General features: G+C 38.2%; 2 pseudogenes; one reads left to right on the top strand and one right to left on the bottom strand.

Moving 5' to 3' along the window:
* The window catches only part of LOC103232140 (vacuolar protein sorting-associated protein 35-like), a 46,097-nt pseudogene extending 30,490 nt beyond the window's left edge, over positions 1-15,607 (top strand).
* LOC103233516 (SHC SH2 domain-binding protein 1-like) overlaps positions 1-21,345 on the bottom strand; it is a 632,774-nt pseudogene that overhangs the window by 153,747 nt on the left and 457,682 nt on the right.

Below are 21,345 nucleotides of genomic sequence, written 5' to 3'. Positions count from 1 at the left end.
GGGTACCAAAAAGTGACAGGGAGAATGGGACCAAGTTAGAAAACACTCTTAAGGATATTATCCAGGAGAACTTCTCTAACTTAGCAAGGCAGGCCAACATTCAAATTCAGGAAATACAGAGAACACCACAAAGATACACCTCAAGAAGAGCAACCTCAAGACACATAATTGTCAGATTCACCAAGGTTGAAATGAAAAAAATGTTACAGGCAGCCAGAGGGAAAGGTCAGGTTACCCACAAAGGGAAGCCCATCAGACTAAAAGGAGATCTCACAGCAAAAGCCCTACAAGCCAGAAAAGGGTAGGGGCCAATATTCAGCATTCGTAAAGAAAAGCATTTTCAAACCAGAATCTCATATCCGGTCAAACTAAGCTTCATAAGTGAAGGAGAAATACAATTCTCTACACAGAAGCAAATGCTGAGAGATTTTGTCACCATAAGGCTTGCCTTACAAGAGCTCCTGAAAGAAGCACTAAGCATGGAAAGGAACAATCAGTACCGGCTGCTGCAAAAATATGCCAAACGGTAAAGACCATCAACACTATGAAGAAACTGCACCAATTAACAGGCAAAATGACCAGCTAACATCATAATTACAGGATCAAATTCAAACATAACAATATTAACCTTAAATGTAATTGGGCTAAGTGCCCCAATTAAAAGACACAGACTGGCAAATTGGAAAAAGCATCAAGACCCATCGGTGTGCTGTATTCAGGAGACCTATCTCACATGCAAAGACACACAAAGGCTCAAAATAAAGGGATGGAGGAAGATCTACCAAGCAAATGGAAAGCAAAAAAAGCAGGGGTTGCAATCCTAGATTCTGATAAAACAGACTTTTAAACCAACAAATATCAAAAGACACAAAGAAAGCCACTACATAATGGTAAAGGGATCAAGTCAACAAGAAGACTATCCTAAATATATATGCACCCAATACAGGAGCACCCTGTATTCCTTCATAAAGCAAGCCCTTAGAGACCTACAAAGAGACTTAGACTCCCACACAATAAATAAAGGAGATTTTACCACCCCACTGTTGATATTAGACAGATCAACAAGACAGAAAGTTCACAAGGATATCCAGGACTTGAACTCAGCTCTGGACCAAGCAGAACTAATAGACATCTACAGAACTCTACACCCCAAATCAACAGTATATACATTCTTCTCATCACCACATCGCATTTATTCTAAAACTGACCACATAATTGGTATTAAAACAATCCTCAGCAAACATAAAAGAAGAGAAATCACAACAAACTGTCTCTCAGACCACAGCACAATCAAATTAGAATTCAAGATTAATAAACTCACTCAAAACTGCACAACTACATGGAAACAGAACAACCTGCTCCTGAATGACTACTGGGTAAATAACGAAAAGGAGGAAGAAACAAAGATGTTCTTTCAAACCAATGAGAACAACGACACAACGTATGAGAATCTCAGGGCCATATTTAAGCAGTGTGTAGAGAGAAATCTATAGCACTGAATGCCCACAGGTGAAAGCAGGAAAGATCTAAAACTGACACTCTAACATCACAATTAAAAGAACTCGAGAAGCAAGAGCAAACACATTCAAAAGCTAGCAGAAGGCAAGAAATAACTAAGATCAGAGCAGAACTGAAGGAGATAGAGACACAAAAAAACCCTTCAAAAAAAAAAAAAAAAATCAATGAATCCAGGAGCTGGTTTTTTGAAAAGATCAACAAAATAGATACACTGCTAGCAAGACTAATAAAGAAGAAAATAGAGAAGAATCAAATAGACACAATAAAAAATGATAAAGGGGATATCACCGCTGATCCCACAGAAATACAAACTGCCTATCAGAAAATACTATAAAAACTTCTACGCAAATAAATTAGAAAATCTAGAAGAAACTGATAAATTTCTGGACACATACACCCTGCCAAGACTAAACCAGGAAGAAGTTGAATGTCTGAATAGACCAATAACAGGTTCGGAAATTGAGGCAATAATTACAGCCTACCAACCCAAAAAAGTCCAGGATCAGATGGATTCACAGCCTAATTCTACCAGAGGTAAAAAGAGGAGCTGGTACCATTCCTTCTGAAACTATTTCCAGTCAACAGAAAAAGAGGGAATCGTCCCTATCTCATTTTATGAGGCTAGCACCATTGTGATACCAAACCCTGATAAAGACACAACAAAAAAATAGAATTTCAGGCCAATATCCCTGAGGAACAGCTATGCAAAAATCCTCAATAAAATACTGGCAAACCAAATCCAGCAGCATATCAAAAAGTTTATCCACCACTATCAAGTCGGCTTCATCCCTGGAATGCAAGGCTGGTTTAACATACACAAATCAATAAACGTAATCCATCACATTAACAGAACTAATGACAAAAACCACATGATTATCTCAACAGATGCAGAAAAGGCCTTCGACAAAATTCAACACCCCTTCATGCTAAAAACTCTCAATAAACTAGGTATTGATGAAACGTATCTCAAAATAATAAGAGATATTTATGACAAACCCACAGCCAATATCATACCAAATGGGCAAAAACTGAAAGCATTCCCTTTGAAAACAGGCACAAGGGAAGGATGCCTTCTGTCACCACTCCTATTCAACATAGTGTTGGAAGTTCTGGCTAGGACAATCATGCAAGAGAAAGAAATAAAGGGTATTCAATTAGGAAAAGAGGAAGTCAAGTTATCTCTGTTTGCAGATGACATGAGTGTATCTTTAGAAAACACCATTGTCTCTGCCAAAAATCTCCTTTAGCTGATAACCAACTTCAGCAAAGTCTCAGGATACAAAATCAACATGCAAAAATCACCAGCATTCTTATACACAAATAAAAAACAAACAGAGAGCCAAATCATGAGTGAACTCCCATTCACAATTAATACAAGAAGAATGAAATACCTTGGAACCCAACTTGCAAGGGATGTGGAGGACCTCTTCAAGGAGAACTACAAACCACTGCTCAATGAAATAAAAGAGAACACAAATAAATGGAAGAACATTCCATGCCCATGGATAAGAAGAATCAATATCATGAAAATGGTCATATTGCCCAAGGTAATTTATGGATTCAATGCTATCCCCATCAAACTACCATTGACTTTCTTCACAGAATTGGAAAAAACTATTTTAAAGTTCCTATGGAACCAAAAAGGAGCCCGCATAGCCAAGACAATCCTAAGCAAAAAGAACAAAACTGGAGGCATCACAACTACCTGACTTCAAATTGTACTACAAGGGTACAGTAACCAAAACAGCATGGGCCTGGTAACAAAACACATATATATGGACCAATGAAACAGAACAGAGGCCTCAGAAATAACACCACACATCTACAACCATCTGATCTTTGACAAACCTGACAAAAACAAGCAATGGGGAAAGGATTCCCTATTTAAAAAATGGTGCTGGGAAAACAGGCTAGCCATATGTAGAAAGCTGAAACTGGATCCCTTCCTTACACCAGATACAAAAATTAACTCAAGATGGGTTAAAGACTTAAATGTAAGACCACCGTAAAAATCCTAAAAGAAAACTTAGGCAATACCATTCAGGACATAGGCATGGTCAAAGACTTCATGACTAAAATGCCAAAAGTGATGGCAACGAAAGCCAAAATAGACAAATGGGATCTAATTAAACTAAAGAGCTTCTGCATGGCAAATGAAACTATCATCAGCATGAACAGGCAACCTAAAGAATGGGAGAAAATCTTTGCAATCTACCCATCTGACAAAGAACTAATATCCAGAATCTACAAAGAACTTAAACAAATTTACAAGAAAAAAAAACAACCCCATCAAAAAGTGGGCAAAGGATATGAACAGACACTTCTCAAAAGAAGACATTTATGCAGCCAACAGACATATGAAAATATGCTCATCATCACCGGTCATCAGAGAAATGCAAATCAAATCCACAATAAGATACCATTTCACACCACTTAGAATGTGGTGATCATTAAAAAGCCAGGAAACAACAGATGCTGGAGAGAATGTGGAGAAATAGGAACAACTTTATACTGTTGGTGGGAGTGTAAATTAGTTCAACCACTGTGGAAGACAGTGTGGGGATTCTTCGAGGATCTAGAACTAGAAATATGGTTTGACCCAGCAATCCCATTACTGGGTATACACCCAAAGGATTATACATCATGTTACTATAAAGACACATGCACACGTATGTTTATTGTGGTACTATTCACAATAGCAAAGACTTGGAACCAACACAAAAGTCCATCAATGATAGACTGGATTAAGAAAATGTGGCACATATACACCATGGAATACTATGCAGCCATAAAAAAGGATGAGTTCATGTCCTTTGCAGGGACATGGATGAAGCTGGAAACCATCATTCTAAGAAAACTATCACAAGGACAGAAAACCTAACACCGCATGTTCTCACTCATTGGTGGGAGCTGAACAATAAGAACATGTGGACTCAGGGCGGGGAACATCATACACTGGGGCCTGTTGGTGGGTGGGGGGCTGGGCAAGGGATAGCTTTAGCAGATATAGTTATTGCAAATGATGAGTTGATGGGTACAGCAAACCAACATGGCACATGGGGAACAAAGAGGATGGATGTAACAAACCTGCACGTTGTGCACATGTACTCTAGAACTTAAAGTATATATATATAAAAAACGGTGACACAATATAATACCACAGGCTCTGATTTCTTTATAGACATATAAACTTAACAGAAATATACCAAACAAAATGCTTTTTTGAGACATATAAAAAGCAGTTAAGCGTTTGCAGCACCACAAGTCACCAAAATGCCATGAACTACAAAGAAGTGGAAGAAAAGTATATTTACCCACCACAGCCATTCTTTGTCACCAATACAACACAGTACCTTTAAATATAAAGTCCCAACTCCTGGCTTCTCCTTCCAAAAATAAATAAAATAGTGCCACATATGTCCATGCTCCTGGCTTTTTGAGGCCTTGCCAAAGACTAATATCTATGTTCCATGACAGAGCTAAAATAAATAGTGGTATATTTTGAATGACAGGTTGGGTCAGCTGAGGTAAATGCCTGTTACAAGAAAAGAAACACTTCAGTACCATAGACAGACAACTGGAATAGAAAGTGATTATAGGGTCTTGATAAGGAACATGGGAATCTTCTTTAACTAAAAAACAAACACGCAAGCACAGGGAAGACACATCCTTAAAACAGGTTTGAGAGACTCCAAGAATTTCTAGCCTAAAAACCTGGTGCCATATTACCCCACATCAAAGCCACTTCATAAATATTTTCACATGTGGCTTTTTTTGTACAAATCACAAGCAAATATAAAAATATACACAAAACATAAGGACAAGATGGCAGAATCAAAGAAAAAAAATGAATATCCAGAAATCAATCAGAGAAAAATGGAGACGTTAAAATTACCTGAAATAATGTGAATTCAGCTAGATTTTCTGAAAGAAAAAAAAAGAAATCACCTTCAAGAACGTAAATTATCACCTCAATGATGCTCTTTGAGTGAAATGGGAACATAGAAAACAATATGAAAAAACAAAAATGAAACTAACAACAAGATAAAAAGCACAAAAAGAAGCGAAAATTATGGAACAGAAGAATAAAATAAGACTGATACTAAACTGATACTTCAACATTTTAAAAAATATATAACAAAATCAAGAAGCTACGTAAATTTCAACTGAGATTAATACAACGTGATCCCTAAAAAGACACAATATGACAAAGTTTTGAAAGTCACAGACAAGAAGAGAATCTGGAATGCAGGAAGAGAATAAAAAAGGTATAAATTTATATGCATGCTCCTGCAAGACTACCAGCAGATTTATAAACAGAAATCTTTCAAGTAAGAACAAAGTTGGATGATGCAGTTAAAATGCTAAAAAATAAAACTTGTCTAAGCATGAACCCTATATCCAGCAAAAGTATTCTTTAAAATGAAGAAAAAAACAGACTTTTCAAGATAACCAAAATGTAGGAAAGTGTGTCAATAGTAGAACTTTTCTACAGGACATGCATAAGGAAGTCCCTCCCATTGAAAATAAAGAATACTTTAAAAAAAAGACCAAAGACGAAATTATGTAAAAATGCATAACTCTCTGGAAAAGATATGCACATATACAACTATAAAAATGTGTAGTATTATTATCATGGTTCAAGAACACTTTGAATTATGCTCTAAAATTTAAAGGTTATGTTTCAGCTTGTCCTTGCCTTGATTTGTGAAACAAAGAGAAAAAAAGAAATGAAATTAGAAAGATAAAACCACAAAAATAATTTTAAAAATTTGTTAATGTATATGCAATACCGTATTAGTGACACTGGTAACAAAGATGAGAGCAGATGTAGTAACTTTAAGAGATTTTCTGTAAACCTCATGCTAACCACATAGAAAATACCTATAAAGACAAACAAAATGTTAAGTTGGAGTAAAAGCATGTCACTAAAATATCAACTAGATAGTACTAGACAGTACACAAAGAAAGATAGAGACAAAATAGCTAAAACAGCCAAATAATACAATAGAATGGTAACAGTAAGTTTTTTTTTTCCAGAAAATTATGTAAATATTAATGTACTAAACTTCCTAATCAAAATACATACACTGAATAAAAGGATTAAAAAAAATTTTTTTTTAACAAAACAAGATCTAACTATGCCATGTCTCCAATAAACTCACTTCAGGTCCAACTTAAAAAATAGACTGAAAATGGCAGGACAGAATAAAAACATTCCATACAAGTGTTATCCAAATGAGAGGAGGGGCAACAATTATATGAAATCAAAACTGTCATATTTCATATAATTTACTTTAAATTAAAATTCATAGTAGACTAAGTAGGACATTCAATTATAGGAGGGTTCAGTAACTGAGAACATATAAATATATAAATAAATCTGACATTAGTTTTCCCAAACACATAAAGTAAACATTGACAGAATTGGAGCAAAAATAGAAAGCAATGTAATAATGGTAGGATACTTCAATATCTCACTTTAAGTAATGAATAATAAAGCAAGACAAAATATTAATAAGAGAACAAGAAACTTCAATGCACTCTAAAACAATTACACCCAGCAAATGTAGACAGACAGCAGAGCACATGTTCTTGTTAATAGCTCATGAAACATTTTTCTAGATAGACCACTTGTGACACCACAAGTCTTAACAAATGTTTTAAAATTAAAGTTTCAGACTATTATTTACAGCCCAAATGGAATGAAACTAGAAATCAGTAACAGAAGGAAAACTGAAACATTTACAAATTAGGAAAATTAAAAATCATATTCTCGAGCATGCTCTTGTTCAAGGGTTGGAAGACATAATATTGTGAAGATGTCCATACTGCCCAAAGTGACCCACACGTTCGACACAATCCTTAATTCCCAATTTTACTTTTCTGAAAATAGGAAAAATACCCCACAAAATTATATGAAATTTTAAGGGACCATGAAAAAGCCTGACAATCTTAAAAAAGAAGAAAAATATTGGAGGCATTACATTTAATAATTTGCAAACACAAAATAAAGCTATAATAAACAAGGCACTTTAGTACTTGTATAAAGGCAGAACACCAAAGCAATGAAGCAGAATGCAGCACGGATATAACCTCTTCATGCATCGTCAAGTGAGTTATTTGCACACAGTTTATAGAAGCATTATCCACAAGAGCCAATATGTGAAAGCAATTTGAACTTCTTATACCAAATAAATGGATAAATATAATTTAAAATACAAAGAAAATGAAACATTACTCAGTATTTATTTTAAAAGCAGTACATTTTCTAATGTCTACCATAAAGACAAATTTTGAAGACATTATGGTAAATTTAGTAAGCCAGCCACACACACAAAAATACTGTATGAATATACTTCCATGGAATATCTAAAGTACTTACACCCTTAAAAAGAGAAAACAGAATGATGGTTTTTAAATGGCCAGTCAATGGGGAAAATAAGTAGTGGATGCATGTGCACTGCATATCTTTTTGCAAAAATAAAAATGTTCTAGAGATGTTGCTAACAATATACTTAACACAACTAAACTATATAATTGAAAATATTAAAGATTATAAATTTAAGTATGTATTCTTTACAATTAAAAATAAAACAACCATTCACCATCAACCAAAAAAAGCAAATATACAAGTCATAAAATAGGGGCAATATTTATACAGGCCAAGAAACATAAAAATAATTATATTGGCAATAGATATATGGCTGATTCATACCTGACTTCTGTCCAAACATTGTTTTAACGTGTACAGAGTTGAATGCTGGCATATAACATTTTATTTAAAACAATTTTTTATAAATAAATAAAAACAAAAACACAATTAATGTGACATAGCCTGCTCTAAAATATGAAACACAGAAATGTACAGTGGCAGAATTTTTTTTTCCAGAGGTAGTCTCTGGTCACCCAAGCTGGAGTACAGTTGTGCAATCTCAGCTCACTACACCTCCACCTCCTGGGTTCAAGCAATTCTCTTGCCTCAGCACCCTGAGTAGCTGGGATTACAAGTGTGCACCATCACACCTGGCTAATTTTTGTATTTTTAGTAGAGACGGGGTTTCACCACGTTGGCCAGGCTGGTCTTCAACTCCTGACCTCAGATGAACTACCCACCTTGGCCTTGCAAAGTCCTGGGATTACAGGCGTGAGCCACCACGCCTGGCTCAGAAGAAAATTTAACAAAACAAAATTAACAAAAAAATTGAATAAACATAATATACCACTAACAATAATTCTAGATAGCTATAATTTTCAACTATGACCGCACATTCATAAAGAGCACATATTTTGTTTTTTTTTAATTTCAACTTTCACTTTAGGTTCATGTGTAGGTTTGTTACATGGGTATATCATGTACTGCTAAGTTTTGGATACTACTACTACTCAGGGAGTGAGCACAGTACCCAACAGGTAGCTTTTAAGCCTTTGTCTCCTTCTCTCCCTTCCTCCTCTACTGCTCCCCAGTGTCTATTGTTTTCATCTTTATATTTATGTATACCCAGTATTTAGTTCTCACTTCTAAGTAACAACATGCTTACTTGCATGCTTATTTGGTTTTCAGTTTCTGCATTAATTTACTTAGGATAATGGCCTCCGGCTGCATCAACGTTGCTACAAAGAACATAATTTTGTCCTGTTTTTATAGCTATGCAGTATTTCATGATGTATAGGTACCACATTTTCTTTTTCCAGTCCACCACTAATGGGCACCCTGGTTGATTCCATGTCTTTGCTATTGAAGGCCATGAAGCCTGAATCATTAGTATACAACAAAAGCAATAACATTTCAAAGAAAATGCATTCTTCGTAATACTTTGATGGGAAAATTTGAAGAACTTACATAGTACTAAAGAATCTTCTTTATTATGTCATTATTATTTTCATGCTATTTTTACACAAAAATGTAAAGATTATAACGCAACCTTGGAAGCAAACTATTACATTTCTAAATAATATGAACATAAATAATGTACAATATGGTATGAAACACTAATACACAAAATGAACGATTAGAAACAAATGCATATCATTTAGATTGTACAGTTTGAGAAAAGTGAATGAAATTGCCAATAACTTTTTATATTTAGTAAATTTAAACATATAAAAATTTTAATGAATGTGGGGTGCCTATTATTTAATTCACTTTTTATATAACATGTACATTCAAGTACATTACCTCAGAATTTGTGAAATTACAAGCGAAGTTAGCACACAGCAAATCAGAAAGTAAAAAGAGGCTGGGCATGGTGGCTCAAGCCTGTAATCACAGCACTTTGGGAGGCCGAGACCGGCAGATCACGAGGTCAGGAGATCGAGACCATCCTGGCTAACACGGTGAAACCCCGTCTCTACTAAAAAAAAAATACAAAAAACTAGCTGGGTGTGGTGGCCAGCGCCTGTAGTCCCAGCTACTCCGGAGGCTGAGGCAGGAGAATGGCGTGGACCCGGGAGGCGGAGCTTGCACTGAGCTGAGATCTGGCCACTGCACTCCAGCCTGGGCGACAGAGCGAGGCTCTGTCTCAAAAAAAAAAAAAAAGAAAAGAAAAAGTAAGAAGAAAAACTATAAGACACAGTCCTAGTAATCTTCATTGTAAAAAAGATAAAATTACAGAATAATAGTTATTAACAAATAGGTAATAATTGGCAGTTTACTATATGCTGGGCAGGGTTCTAAGTAATCTATGGTATTAGTGTTTTTAATAAATCTATGAGGTTGAGTAAATAAAATCAACTATTCAACCATATAGTTATTTGTCACATAGTATTTAAATTTCTAAGCTTAGTTCTTACTAAGACAAAAATACTTTTAAAGTGAAATAGATGTTTAGATTTTCTTGTAATCAACAGATGCTTTGTGCTCTGATGAAAATTATCAGTTTCATTTTCTTTTTTTTTTTTCTTGAGATGGAGTCTCGCTGTATCGCCCAGGCTGGACTGGCACGATCTTGGCTCACTGCAACCTCCTCCTCCCAGGTTCAAGCGATTCTCCTGCCTCAGCCTCCCAAGTAGCTGGGATTACAGGCGCACACCACCAAGCTTGGCAAATTTTTGTATTTAGAAGAATGCGGTTGCCAATACGAGGGTACATTGTGCCATTTTTAATGACATTTTAAAAGCTTCTGTTTTAACATAGTACTGGTAGTCCTAGGCAGAACAGTTAGGCAAGAAAATTTGGGAAAAGACATCCAGCCAGGTGCAGTGGCTCATGTCTGTAATCCCACCAGTTTGGGAGACTGAGCCAGGAGGATTAAGCTTAGTAATTTGAGACTTGCCTGGGCAATTTAGTGAGATCCCATCTCTATAAAACTTTAAAATATTAGCCAGGTGTGGAAAATGCACACCTGTAGTGTCAGATAGTTAGGAGGCTGAGGTGAGAGAACTGCTTGAGCCTAAGGCTTAAGGCTGTAATGAGGCACAATCACACCACTGCACTCTAGCCTGAGTGACAGAATGAAACCCTGTCTCAAAGGAAAAAAGGAACAAAAAAAGGCATCCAATCTAAAAAGAAAGTAGTAATTATGTTACTGTTTTTTGGTGGCATTATCTTGTATATAGTAAACCATGAACAGTACACCAAAAGACTGTTTCAGCTAATAAACACACTCAGTAAATTAGAGAAATATGAAATTAACATACAAATCATTTGTGAAAATAATAATCTCATTGAAATAGCATCAAAATAATAAATTTCTTAGCAATATATTTAACCAAGGTGAAAAATCTTTATATTGAAATATTAAGATAATAAAAACACTGAAGATGACATAAATAAATGCAACAATATTTCATGTGTATGGATTAAAAGAGTAAATATTGTAAAAGTGTCAAATTATTTAAAGTAATCTATAGATTCAATATATGCCCTATCAAACTTCCAGTAAAATTTTTTAAAGTAATAAAACATGCAATCCTGAAATTTAGATAAAACTCCCAGAGACTTGCTTTGAATAGCCAGCAGTTTTGAGGAATAAGAACAAAGCAGGGGGCATTTTACTTTCTGATTTCAAACTACATTTAAAGACTACTGTAATATGAACAGGATCATCTGTGCATACAAATGCATACCACAATCAGTGGAGCAGAATGGAGAGCCCCAGAACAAATCCATTCATCTAATATCAACTTATCTTTGACACTGAGGCACTGAGAATACACAATGCAGAAAATATAGTCTCTTCCATAATTGTTGCTGGGAAAACTGAATACCCACAGGTAAAAAAAATAAAATCAGACCATTTTTCTGACACTATCCTTGAAAATTAACTAAATATAAAATAAAGATTCTAATTATGTAAGACAGAAATCCTTAAAAATTTTTAATGAAAACATATGAAGAAATCTTAATATTGGTCTGGAAAATTAATTTTTGGATACAACAGCAAAAGTACAACAATAAAAGCAAATATAAACAAGTTAGACTGCATCAAACTAAAAAGCTTCTGCACAACAAAGAGAACAATAAAATAAGAAAACCATATCTGGTAAGTTGTTAGTATCCAAAATATTTAAGAAACTCATACGAATCAAAGGCAGAAATTATAATAATAGTGGTAATAAGATTGAAAAATAAGCCAAAGACTAAATTGATGATTTTCAATGAAAGCATACAATTGGCCAACAGGTATAAGGAAGGTGCTCAGTATCACCAATCTGGAAGTTGCAAATTAAAACCATGGTGAGATATTACTTCACACACATTAGAATTTCTAAAATCAAAAAGAAAAGTTGTAACAAGCATTAAGTATATTTTTTAAAAACACTGTACACTCTTGGTGATTCATAATTTTTAAGAGTCATGATGAAAACCACTATTAAGGTTCTTTTAAAAAATTTAACAGTACTACTATACAATCCAGCTATCTCATTTCTGCATATAAAATAAATTTAGTATCTCAAATAAACATCTGGACCTTCATCTTCCTTGAATCAAACAATTGCCAAGATATGAAACAAACCTAAAATGTTTGTAGACACCAACTGGATAAAATAAACATGGTACATACACTCAATAGAATATTATTCAGCCATAAAAACATAATAAAACCTTGCCATTTTGACAACATGGATGGACCCAGATAACATATGCTAAGTGAAATATGCCAGACACAGAAAGACAAATACTATATGATCTCACTTTTGTGGAGAATGTGAAAAGGTTGGACTCCTAGAAGCAGAGAGTATAACGATGTCTGCTAGGGCCTGGCTAGAGGTGGGGAAAATGAGATGTTGTTCAAATGGTATGAATTTTTATTTATAAAATAAGTTATGGTGACCTAATGTACAGTTTTATGACTATAGTTAGTAAGACTCTTATGTATGCTGAAAATCTGCTTGCAGATCTTAATTGTTCCCACTACACAAAATGTAACTATGTAAAGTGATAGATGTGTTTGTTCATTAATTTGATTGTACTAACCATTTCACTGTGTATACATATAAAATCAATACATTGTGTACAAGAAATATATATGTATTCAGTTATTATCTGTGAAAAATCCACGTTACAAACACATACATATATACATGTGTGTACATATATGTATATGTGTGTATACATATATACACACATATATACATGAATGACACAGTCCCAGTAAGCCTCATACTAAATAAAACTGTAAAATGACAGACATTTAAAAATAAAGTTAAAATTGAGAGTTTAATATATGCTCAGCAATGTTTTTAAGCTCCTCAATGACATAGTGTGTTTGATAAATGTATGAAGTAGATACACTGAACTATATTACAGTTGAGGCATTTTGGGCATACAGAGTTTAATTGACAAGTATTAGTTTATATATTTAGGGAGATACTTAGTGTTTTGATAAAATTACTGAATATAAATTTCTATAAAAGCATATTTAAAACCTCTGTAGGATAGAAAATTATAAAGCAGCTGGGCGCAGTGGCTCACACCTGTAATCCCAGCACTTTGGGAGGCCGAGGCAGGCGGATCACCTGAGGTCAGGAGTTCGAGACCAGTCTGACCAACATGGAGAAACTCTGCCTCTACTACAAATACAAAATTAGCCAGGCACCGTGGCTCATACCTGTAATCCCAGCTACTCGGGAGGCTGAGGCAGGAGAATCGCGTGAACCTGGGAGGCACAGGTTGTGGTGAGCCGAGATAGAGTAGCTGAGGACACCTTACCCTGCAAAGATTCCAAAACGCAACCTCAACCCAAAGACATTCTGTTAAGGTGTGTGTGCCTAGGCAAGGGCAAGGTAAGGGGAGAGGTGCAAAGATTTGCTACAGTAGAGTGTCAGGTGATTATTCTTGGCTTTTCTGTCATGTGAAATGTTCACAAACAGAAAAATAAGAGCCAACCACTGCTCTGTGAAATGAAAATGAACAATTAAAATACTGTGTCTGTTTTAAAACTAAATAAAGAACTAGTAGATGATAATCTTGTGACGTGTAGAGGGATAGCTGGCACTTGGGAATGTGGGAAAGAAAATGTAAATTTAGAATTTTCTACAGGCCCTACAACAGTTAGGTTAGGAAAACAGTCATGGATTTGGAGACCCTGCTTGCCATACATTTGAAAAATGCAAGGAAAACCGGCCCCTTTGTGGAGCATCAAGGAGCTGGCAATTCAACTGAAATGGCCACGGTGCCCTGGGATTCTACCTGAGGAAACCTAACTATGTCAAAGGAATTTCTTGTGAATGACTAACTTAGAGAAAAACAAAACGTAGGCTTAACCAACCACAAACTGCCAATAAAGCTCTGACTACATAACCGGGACCTTTCTACCTGATGCGTGCAAATGCGATAAAAAACTGTACCCAATCAAATATTTACTTTAGTTTGCTTCCTCACGCTTCTTAAAAAAGCCTTTTCTTCAAGTCTCACCTTTGAGCCCACAAACCACAAACCATAGCTGGGTGCTCTCTCATTCATAAATTGCTGTTTGAGCAAATAAACGGTTTGTATTAATTCATTCCTGCATTGCTATAAAAAATACCTCAGACTGGGTAATGCATAAGAAAGGAGCTTTAATTGGGTCATGGTTCCACAGACTGTACAGAAAGCAAACACCAGCATCTGCTTCCAGGGAGGCCAGAGGAAGCTTAAAATCATGGTGGAAGGCAAAGCAGGAGCTTACAAAGAGGGCGAAGGGGATGAGGGGTGGTATACACTTTTAAATGACAAGGTCTCCCGAAAATTTACTATTGAAGAGACAATATCAAAAGGGGAGGTGATGAACTATTTATGATAAATCCGCCCCCATAATCCAATCACCTCCCAGCAGGTCCGACCTCCAACATTGAGGATTACATTTCAATTTGAGATCTTGGCTGGGAAACACATCCAGATTATATCACTACTTAACATTCTAAAGATGCCTCAATGTAGACAGGGGCAGAGACTCAGGCTTGTAATCCCAGCACTTTAGGAGGCCCGAGGCGGAGGATCACTTGAGCTCAGGAGTTCCAAACCTGCCTAGGCAACATAGCAAAACTCCGTCTCTACAAAAAATACAAAACTTAGCCGGGCGTGGTGGCGCACGCCTGTGGTCCCAGCTACTTGGGGCCTGAGGTGGAAGGATCACCTGGACCCGGGAGGTGGGAGGCTGCAGTAAGACCTGATTATGCTAAAAAGTCCTCAACTTAATTTTTAAGAGGAGAAAGGAAGGCCTGGGGGCCCCACGGACCACTACTTCTTCTACGGAAAAACTCCGGACCCCAAGTGGGGATTCCCTCCCCTTATTCCCTCCAATCGCCCCGCATTATCTGAAGGAAACGGGGGGTTGCAGCACAGAACTGCCCAGAAAGGGTTCTGGGCAGGGGAGTAATTCGTGCTTATGGACCGGGCAAGAGGCTCAGGGTTTTGACTGCTGGGTCAACCCCTCATGCACCCCGGAGGGAAAGGAGGGCCCAGCTGTGCCACCAGGCACTGGCGTCTGGAGACTCCAGAGCTGACCAGGAGGCCTAGAACCCCCTGCAGCCAGTTCCCGTCGGATTCAAACCGCCTCTTCCCCCTCCTCAGGACGTCCAACCCGGCGCACTCACCATTTTCCAGCCTCCAGATGTTCCGACGTCCTCCCTAGGGATCTCCCAGTACCTGCAGGTCACGGGATAAGAGGGGCTGTGGGAGAGTCACCTAGGAGACCCTAGAGCGTAGAAGACGGAACAATTTAGACACGAACTGGAGTCCGAGCCTCGTCGCCAGGAGACAAAGACCCCTTCCAGCTTGCAGAAGCCGCCTCTTCCTCTCTGGCTGCGAATCTGATTGGACAGTTTCACGCTGGCACCACGGATTGGCTGGGGCTCCAGGTCACACCCCTTCAGACCCTGAGTGACAGGAGACGTAATCAGACCGTTGGCTGAATGAGGTGAGAGTGGCACCGTTTTTTATTTCTGTTTTTGTTTTGTTTTGAGACAGAGTCTGGCTGTGTAGCCAGGCTGGAGTGCAGGGCCGCATTCTCGGTCCACTGCAACCTCGGTCTCCCAGGTTCAAGCAGTTCTCCTGGAGTGTGGCAGGTTTCTGGCTGCAGCGTTTTCAGGCAGAGATTCCTCGCTGTGCTGGGACCTGGCCCTCCCTGAGGGACATTTGTATTTAACCTTACATATATATCACTTTCTGAATTATATTTGTGTGTTTACATATGTATACACTTACACAGTACACATATGTTACTCGCAAATTAAAACAATATAATTACAATTATTTGACAGCTTCAGATTTCATAACCTTCCTGGCCTCCAGTCTTCTGAGCAGGAAGCCTGAGCTTTAGAAAAGTTGGCAATGGGAGGCGGGGGCTGGAGGCTGGGCTGGTTGGGAGGGTGCGCTGTGGGTACGAAGGGCCGGTACCAGAGCCAGAGCCGGGTGGGCGCCGTCAGGGGTGCTACGGAGGGGGCTGGCGCGCTGGAAACGCTCCCACATCAAGGAGAACCTAGCCGATGAGGCCCAGCTGCCTCTGACCGGACTGCCGCTGGACACGCTCAGCGACCTGCGCACCCAGCTGCGCCCCAGGAGCACCCCTTCTACTACTACGCAGCGTGAACGACCACCCCAGGGTGCACCTGCGCCTGCAGGACCGCCGGTGCTGCTGCTCGTCAGCGACCCTCGGTAGTCTGGGTTGGAAGAGGCAGAGCCATGACCCAGGGGACCCGGGTACTGGCTGAAGGAATAGGCGGGGGTAGGGGACACTTTGGGAAGGCACTTCTTCCGCCTCCCGGGAGCCTAGATGCCGCCCCAGGGTCTGGGCTCCCAGGTGGACGGTGGAACACTGGCCTGACTGGCTGATTCACACTTCCTCGGACACTCCTGCTGCAGCCCCAGCCCCAGCCCCTGACACCGACCTAGGACGTTGCTGCTCCTGCCCAGCCTATCAGGAGGGAGCCTCGAGCCTTCTAGCTCTACTGTGTGACTGAGACTATGGCTCCCCTTTTGGGGCCCCGGGTGCCCTGTCTTCAGTGGGAAGCACTGGGCCACCTTGGAAGGCTCCCATGGGCAGCCAGAAGGCACCACATACAGAGGGAACAGGAGAGGAGCTCTGGGGCACCTTTTCTTTCCCCCAGGACATTCTCTCAGCCATACCTTTGTCCAAGACGTGACCCCTGCGTGGGGCACTTTTCAACCACTTCTCTGCAGCTCCAGTCTCCCTGGGATTGCAGTCTCTTTCAGGAAGTCTTCTCGAATTTCCTCCTTTCCAGCCAGAGAGCACCTAGCCTTCTTTGGAGCCTCCACAAGCCCTTTGTGGAGTGAACAGCCCTGGCTGGGGGTGCAGCCAGTCCTGCCCAAACTCTCAAACGACTAAGGGTGGCGATGCGGTCATCCCAGCACCCTCTGGGCTCTCCAACTGTGCTCCATTTCCACCTCCAAATCCCTCCCCAGGAGGCACTTATGCCCGCCCCCTGGGCAGCTTCCTCCTTCCTCTTAAATCGGGATGCCTCACCTCCTGCATGGGGTCTTGGGAAGTTGGGGGAAGGGGTCTCAAGGGCTCTGGTCAAGCCGACACGGATCTGGGAGTGGGGAACTGGGCCGAGGGTATGGAAGGTAATCGCGGGGTATTGCAGCGGGTGTGTTGTGGGAATTCCCGGTGGAGACTTTTTCAGGGCAGTACGCTGGGTCTCTAAGCCTGAAGATGACAGGCGTGAACCACCACACCCAGTTTAAGAACTGCTTTTAGTGTTTTCGATATAATGTCTGTCTGCTAGCAAAAACATTGCATCAGTTTTTACTTATCTGAAATGTCTTTATTTCACCTTTATTTCTAAAAGATAATTTTTTGGGCACAAGATTCTCGGTGGACAGTTTTATTGTTTGTACATTGCACAAAGAAGTTATAAAGGAGTGGAAAGTTTCCAAGAGGACAAACAAATCAAGACCTACGAATACTGACTGGATTAAACAACAAGGTCATAGTAATAATGATGGCTGGTGATAGATCAGAGTAGGTTAGAGATAGCATAAAGAACTACAGTTAAAGACAGTAGAAACAATGAGATACTATTCTAGCACAGTCAGAAGGTCTATTAGTAAAATGCCAAAAATAACAGATGCTGGTGAGGTTGTGGAGAAAAGGAATGCTTACATACTATTGATGAGACTGTAAATTAATTCAGCCACTATTGAAAGCAGTTTGAAGATGTCCCAAACAACTTAAAACAGAACTACTATTTGACCCAGCGGTCTCATTACTGGGTATATATTCAAAGAAAAGTAAATTATTCTACCAAAAAAAATTCACTGACATGTTTATTGCAATTGCTAATCACAGTAGCAAATTCTCTCAGCACTTTTCACGTTTATTTTGCTGTTTCCTGACTCTATAGGCTGTGGGTATTTTGATTTCACTTTGGTAGGTTATATCTCTTTCTCACTCTCAGATTTTTTTCTTTCTCTTGCCCTCAGGAAGTTTGAATATTATTTCTATTAAGTATTTTTTATATCTTTTTGAAACACTGCACTTAGGAATTCAAGGGTTTATGTCTAGTTTTAACTTAAAATTTATAAATTACCATTTATATTGTTACTTTCTTTTATTCATTTTACTGTGGTTAAAAAAATAGGCACAATTTACTCCTTTTTAGTTTTCATCTAGTTAAAACTATGTTTATATTTTACAAAATCTTGTCTCCTTTTACAGTAGTTGGCTGTATTCATTACACTCAATATTTCAGTTCATTAATTTTCTTATCATTTCAATTTAATTTCGTGGTTAACTCACACACTGTGGATTAACTTGATATACATTTTGACTGCTGTTCAAATATGCTTTTAACATTTTTTTTTTTTTTTTTTGAGACAGTCTCACTCTGTTACCCAGGCTGGAGTGCAGTGGCTTGATATTGGCTGACTGCAACCTCCACCTCCCAGGCTCAGGGGACCCTCCCACCTCACCCTGGCTAGTTGCTTGAACTACAGGTGCATACCACTATGTCTGGCTAATTTTTGCATTATTTGTAGAGATGGGGTTCGCAATGTAGCCCGGGCTGTTCTCACACTCCTGAGCTCAAGCGATTCACTTTCCTCAGCCTTCCAAAGTGCTGGAATTAGAGGCGTGAGCCACCATACTTGGCCTTAAATTGTACAGCTTCTTGTTCTTTTCACAAAAATGATATTAATTGGCCAGGTGCAGTGACTCACGCCCGTAATGACAGCAATTTGGGAAGCCAAGGCAGGCAGATCACGAGGTCAGGAGATTGAGACCATCCCGGCTAACACGGTGAACCCCATCTCTACTAAAAATGCAAAATAATAGCTGGGCGTGGTGGCAGGTGCCTGTAGTCCAGCTACTTGGGAGGCTGAGGCAGGAGAATGGTGTGAACCTGGCAGGCGGAGCTTGCAGTGAGCCGAGATCACGCCAGTGCACTCCAGCCTGGGTGAGAGAGCAAGACTCTGTCTCAAAAAAAAAAAAAAAAAAAAAAAAGATGTTTTGTATTGTTTTTATGTAAACATTTTAAACATAATTTCAATATGAAAAGCCGTTGTATATTTTTCTTCACACACTTCCTTCTTGTTTATTTGTGTCCACCACTGTTTTTAATTTGGTTCTCACTTTTGGAAAATACCACACTTTGGATTTTTGTAGTTTTGTTATTTTTGTGTTTATTCCATTTTCCCTGGGAGCAAGATGGACAGTCACGTAGATTTGACATCCTTGTGATCAATCACTACCTGAATTAAGCACATGCTTCTTAAGTCTACGACTCCTCTGGGTTGTTCTCTTGATTTACTTGCATTCCTGTGAAATTTTTTATATTTTCCTTTAACTCTGTCTTGCACTTTAAGTGTTTTTGTAACTTCTTGAGAATTTTAATTGTCTACATGAAAAGATTTAATATATAGCATTTTTTCTAAAGTTACAAATATCCACCATGTACATATGAGTAAAATATTTTACAAAAACATTATAGCATATAACAGCACTTTATGAGATATCTCAAGCTTCTTCATTCAGAATATGCATCTCTCTCAAATATGCCATGTGGTAATAGTAATTTGTAAAGGGTAATTTATTTGATACTTAAAAATTTATCTTATGTTTTACACACATTTCTGAAAATATAGCTCACTGCACTGAACTAAATTAAACTGGATACAACCAAAATTTACTGTTTTTTTAATAACATTAATTTAACATGATAGAATTATTCATGTGAATTCAGCTCTTTTCACTCCAGTTAACCATGCTGCCCTTGTAGCATATTCTTGACTGTTTTTTTATTTGCCATGTTGATTTCAGAGCCTGGCTTTATAAAAATAATTTGTTTGCAATTTCTATTTATTTTATAAATTAATTAAAAGAGACAAATAGAATTTGTATGTGGCTAGATATGACTCATTGCTTCCAATTCAAAATTTGTTTTTTTCTTGAAATGGAGTCTTGTTCTTTTGCCCAGGCTGGAGTGCAATGGCACGATCTCTGCTCATCACAACCTCTGCCTCCTGGGTTCAAGCGATTCTCCTGCCTCAGCCTCCCAAGTAGCTGGGATTACAGGCACACACCACCACGCCTGGCTAATTTTTTGTGTTTTTAGTAGAGAGAGGGTTTCACCATGTTGGCCAGGCTAGTCTCAAACCCCTGACCTCGTGATCCACCCACCTTGGCCTCCCAAAGTGCTGGGATTACAGACGTGAGCCACCACACCTGGACACAATTCATAATTTCTAGTGTCATTTCAGTTACCTACAAAATATAACCTGGTGAATTTCTACTCATAAGGTCTATGGCATTGTTAGGACTAAAATCTCAGCATTTATTTCCCCTCTGATACTGGAATATGTGTATCTTCTGTTTACTGATAAAGAATTCTAACCATTTTTCTCTATGCCTAATTAGTCAAGGTATCTCATAATGTTATCTAACATTCGTATGTTCCTTTAGTTACTGTATACCAAAACATTTGAGTTGTGGTTTTAATGTCACCTAATATTGTAAATGTGTCTATCTATCTCTTTTATGTATTTGTTTTATACATGTTGAATCCTTATGTATTGTTTTTGTGTGTGAATGACTTAGAATAATCCCTAATACTTTGTAGAGGCTACTAAGTACTAACATTTCTGATTCATTAAATTTCTACTTGTTCATATCATTTTTCATTTGGTAAATTATTTTGTATTTGTTCTTATTCAAATTTATTATCTATCATATCTAAACATTTATGAAAATGATGAAATAGGCTAATATGCCATCTTAATAAAATTTAATCTCAAGTGGCATGCTTCACTGTTTTCTTTTGGAGAAGTAGCCTTTCTGACTCAGGCAATAAATGCAAGTGATAAGTCCAGCAGTTATAGTCATTTTCTCCATTCTACAACTCGGGAAGATTTGGATAATTTATTAATTTTCCCAAAGCCTTATTTTC

This window comes from Chlorocebus sabaeus, chromosome 5 (genome assembly GCF_047675955.1).
Source record: "Chlorocebus sabaeus isolate Y175 chromosome 5, mChlSab1.0.hap1, whole genome shotgun sequence".
NCBI classification, from domain to species: Eukaryota; Metazoa; Chordata; class Mammalia; order Primates; family Cercopithecidae; genus Chlorocebus; species Chlorocebus sabaeus.
Note: the sequence above shows the minus strand (reverse complement) of the source record. Positions and strands in the feature narration are given on the sequence as shown.